The sequence below is a fragment of the Otolemur garnettii genome, unplaced genomic scaffold, assembly GCF_000181295.1.
Source record: "Otolemur garnettii isolate 467f Iridium unplaced genomic scaffold, OtoGar3 scaffold00197, whole genome shotgun sequence".
NCBI lineage: Eukaryota > Metazoa > Chordata > Mammalia > Primates > Galagidae > Otolemur > Otolemur garnettii.
Genome location: NW_003852592.1, coordinates 130,431 through 135,414, shown reverse-complemented (window position 1 = coordinate 135,414; position 4,984 = coordinate 130,431). Strand labels below are relative to the sequence as shown.

The 4,984-nt window shown below is 46.5% G+C and overlaps 1 long non-coding RNA gene across 1 annotated transcript; it reads right to left on the bottom strand.

The window, feature by feature from the left end:
- Positions 1-1,487: 1,487 nt before the first annotated feature.
- LOC111721884 lies at positions 1,488-3,694 on the bottom strand. The gene is made up of 2 exons (XR_002770881.1): positions 3,103-3,694; positions 1,488-1,737 (listed from the first exon to the last, which is right to left on the bottom strand). It is a non-coding gene; the product is annotated as an uncharacterized LOC111721884 (long non-coding RNA).
- Between the last annotated feature and the right edge of the window lie 1,290 nt (positions 3,695-4,984).

The following is a 4,984-nucleotide window of genomic DNA, read 5'->3' as shown; positions in this document are numbered from 1 at the left end:
CACAGTGGAGTGAGAGTAAATGAGAAGTGAGGATGGGACAGCCTGGGGCTGAGTCAGGGGAGGCCACAGAGCCACAGAGCCCACCCCTGACAGGGCCAGAGTGGATGAGGGGTGAGGGTGGGACAGCCTGGGGCTGAGTCAGGGGAGGCCACAGAGCCACAGAGCCCACCCCTGACAGGGCCAGAGTGGATGAGGGGTGAGGGTGGGAAGAAGACTCAGGAGAGACACCAGCAGGAAGGAGGAGCCCCAAGTCCAGAGAGGGCAGAGATGGGAGAAGTGGGGAGGAGGAGGCTGAGCTGCTGAAAAGGCAGGGAGCAGGCAACCTACAAGAAACCAAGAAGGACTTCTGGACAGAGAAGAAAAAGATGTAAAACTGGGACCAAGTGATACAGGATAGAAGGGAAATAACAGGCATGACATAAACCAGCCCCGTAAGGGAAGGAAATGTGGAAAACCCACATACTTCAGAGGGTTTTGCTTCATAAACTAAATTAAAAATGAGTTGTTTTGTTTATATTTTTCCCTTTTGGGCAAAACTTTTTTCGTAAGAGCAAAAACTTGTAATTTATAGAAAATTATTGAGAAGGTCAAGCTGGTCATACGGATTTACTTGGGGCAAGTACCGCTCACTCTAAGCAAACCAGTTCCTCACTCCCCACATGCCCACACGTGTCCATGACCTCACTGACCAGCTACTGCGTCTCTTAATTCCACTCCTGGCTAACTATCCATGCTTCTCACTGCCCCCCCCCCCAAAAAAAGGCAAGAAGGTAAGACTACATCCATATCGCTAGAAAGAAGTTTGGTAGAAGTTAATCTCTTAACTTGATGCTTAAAAGATTGGTTAAATTTCTACTATCCACGTTATTTGAAAACAGAAGGGAGAGATCACCTTCACTTCGTACAGAACTTGAGCCACCACAAAACACCTGACAAGGACACACAGACAGAAGAGCAACGCTGGAAAGAAGGGGAATTACCGTCTCTGATCCTAGACAATTAACCCGGGTACGACAGCAAGTCTACAAAAGGTCTCTTTATGAAGATATAATTCTTACTTTTAAATTCAAAAAATATGGTAATCAGATCTTCGGTGTGTAAAACTGCTCAAAGAAAGGAGGCACACACGGGCGGGGGTGGACAGCGGAAGGTGAGCCCGAGGTCGCGAAGAGCACCAGGCGCAGCACACACTGAAGCAGCTGCTCCCCGACAGCACCCCGACAGCCGTCACGTCCCGCGGGAGAGTCGCTCTGACACCAACATGCTTCTACCCACATAGGACAAGACTCTGATCAGAAGGAGGTTGCCAGCCGCTGCAGTACTGGAAAATAACTCAAACATCATGCACAAAAGTGGATGGCGTAACGAAGATAACCTAACAAACAACGACAGAAACATGCCAGAGTCTGCCATTCACGTTTTCAGAACCATCGCCCTTCAGATGCTCAAAAATCCTGGACTTGCTTCTGGGATGTGAATTTTCTTCGTTTTTTTTTTTTTTTCCCCATTCTTTCTTGAAAAATCTTCATGAGTCACTTGGCCGTGCAGTCCCGTCACGTACAGCTGACACAGTCTCATTTACTTCTGGAGGAGCTCGCCACTCCACAGGCTTTACAGAGACTTCTTGAAGGCACGAGCCTGGCCCGCTGGTCTCTATTGAGGACAGGCTGAAACTAGGACTATCTCAGATTCAAAGACGGCATGGAAGCCAGGCGGGCTGTTTCCAAGGTAAGATGCCTTAAAAAAAGAGAAGTTAAAAATCAACCAGATTTTTTAAAAGTGCTAATAATGCAGTGCAATGTTCACATATTATATTTTAGCTAAGATTGAAAAATAACCGTAATTCCCCCGGTTATGAACAATAGGTTCTGTATATTTGTTCTTAAGTTGAATTTCTATATAATTTGGAAGAAGTACATTTATGTATTACCTTTAATTGCCTCCAAGTGAGTCATATGTCAGTCAGATGTAACTGGGGACTGCCTGTATTAATGTTTTATTTCAGATTTAAGTATATAATATTTTTAAAAATAATTTTAAAAGGGTATCACAGGATATCTAATAAAAATATCATAAATAATTAACAGTTCCTGACATTAAGAAAAGATGAGTTGGCTCGGCGCTTGTGGCTCAATTGGCTAAGGCGCCAGCCACATACACCTAAGGTGGTGGGTTCGAATGCCGCCTGGGCCCGCCAAACAACAATGATGGCTGCAACCAAAAAATGGCCGGGCGTTGTGGCGGGCGCCTGTAGTCCCAGCTACTTGGGAGGCGGAGGCAGGAGACTCGCTTGAGCCCAGGAGTTGGAGGTTGCTGTGAGCTGTGATGCCACAGCACTTCACCCAGGGCAATAGCTTAAGGCTCTGTTTCAAAAAAGAAAAAGAAATCCTGGTGACTGACTTTTCAGTCTTTACCAATGGCAGGATGTAAGATGGACTTTGAGAAAACAGTTTCTCTGCATTCACATCTGACTTGGAAATGGTATGAACAAGCATGGTTTATATTCACCTGTAAAATATAGGTGTAAAATTTACACCTGTAAAATTGACTGAATCAATGACCCGGAAAACTCCCAGCCATGAAATTCTGAAACTACGTATCATGTGGTGACAAAATCTCGGCCTCACTGAACCAGCTCTAGGCCAGTCACTTCTCTTCGTCCTGGCCTTCTTACCTATAAACACGAGGCTCAGTCTTCCTACGGGGAACGGGCACCAGGTCCTGGGTTTGACAGAGACATCCAGACCCTGCTCTCTGGAGTCTGCACCTCTGAGGTTAAGTGAAGGCTTCGGGTTCTTTTAGGAGACACCCTGTCCTGACGCACATTCTTGGTTAAAGAACTAGATAACGTTCAGAATCGAGCTCCCCAGCCCTAAAATGCATAAGATAGGGCGAGTGGAGATTCACTGAATTATCCCAGCATGACAGGCTCAGCATAAATGAACCCGGGCGTCATTTTCTCTTTTCTGAAGAACCTCTCGTTCAGGAAGAGCCTTACAAGAAGGGTGGGGCTAATGAGCCGGCTGCATAAACACTTCAACACAGACTGACTGACATGACGTCCCTGCAGGGGACCCGGGCGGGGAACACAGAATACCATACCTGCACAGTGTGCGTCTGCCCTGGCTGCCAGCCGGGTGTGTGGCCCATGCTTCAATCCGGGGCACCTCCTCCCCGGATTCCTGGACAGTGGGTGCGGTGATGTACAGCTCCCCTATCTGTGGAGTCATTCTGATTCGGCGACTCTGTTCATGCTTGATGTCCCAAAATAATATTGCCAGCTCTCACCAAAAGGGATAGAGAAATGGGCTTTCCGAGAACCCCACTGTTCTTCATCCTGCTGGAATCTGCTTCCAGGCCCACATCTACACAGCTCCAAACTCACTTTATTCCAGGTTTATCACCAAACCAACCACAACATCTTACATTTCCTTCTGTCAAAAAATATTATGTGGAATGAAGAGGGCTTCTGACACCGACGAAGTTCTCTAATTCTCAAACCACACTGGAAAAGTGATTTGAGAGTGCAAAGAAGGAGGCCGGGCGCGGTGGCTCTCGCCTGCAGTCCCAGTACTCTGGGAGGCCGAGGTGGGGGGATTACCTGAGCGCGCAGGTTTGAGACCCGCCTGAGATGAGCAGGATCGAGACCTCGTATCTAAAAAGGGATGCTGTGATAGGTGCCTATAGTCCTAGCTACTCGGGAGGATAAGGCGAGAGAATGGCTTGAGCCCAAGAGTTTGAGATTGCTGGGAGCTATGATACCACAGCACTCTACCGAGGGTGACAAAGTGAGACTCTGTCTCAAAAAAAAAAACCAAACAATCAAACAAAAAGACTCCACAGAAGGATAAAGCTAAAGGACAGAAGTGCAAAGGAAACCCTCAGTCACACCCACATCGTGGTAAATTACTACTGCCGGCCTTTCAAATCCAGTTAAGTGTTTAGGCAAAGATACATTAACATACTGAGTGTCACTGTGGATTGGCTTATTGGGTATAAGTTTTTTGACACTAAATTACTAACATTAACAGTCACTGTCTTATGGCCTGGTGAATCATGATCCTAGAATCCAACATCTATAAAGAATTTTCATCATCACTCAGGTTTGAGATTCAGAATTCAGGGTGCCCTACCTTCCCCTCCCCTCATCTTCATTCATTTCAGTACACAGCAGCCCTCAACCGTTTCATCATCAGCTTCTTCTGTCTGGAATATCCAGCACTGTGTCTACAGCTCATAGTCATCACAACCTTCTATGCTACTTTGAAATTTTGAAAAGAGCAACTCTGACAGCTGTAGAACTAGTGCAAACATCTAGCTCTCCCCTCTGAGTATAAAGTATACTCCCCCCGAGAAAGCACGCTGACTCAAAGCGCCTCTCCCCCCGACCTGGGCATGATCTTGGGCAAGTCTTAACCACTGTGATGTGCTTTCATTTCCTCATTGGAAAAATGAGCTAAATGCACCTATTTTGAAGGATTCTTGTGCAAATTCACGTTTTATGCAGCACATAAATATTCCCTCGTATTCTAGTTGTTTCATGTAGTTCCAAACCAGTGGTTCTCAACCTTCCTAATGCCATGGCCCTTTAGTACAGTTCCTGTGGGTTGTGACCCACAGGTTGAGAACCGCTGCTCTCAACTCTCACACTGTTTCACAAGTGCACACAAGGTTTGCCCAACCAACATGTGATCTACTATTTGGAATATCTTCACTGTTTCCCCATGGTATGTAAAATATCCACTCAATGGGTAAATATAAACCTACTCTGAATATACAGAAGGGCTCCCAAAAAATGTACACACATTTTAAGAAAAAGAAAAACTCTATTAAATTTGTAACACTCAAGTCACCTTTTGATACCGGACAAAGTGGCGCCCCAGCCAGCTCAGCTGAGGGGGGCTGGGGGACCTGCCACCTCCATCTTGGTGGCAGCAGCCGGCAGAGGAAGTGGCAGGCTGGAGCAAGGGAAGGGAGCTTTCCT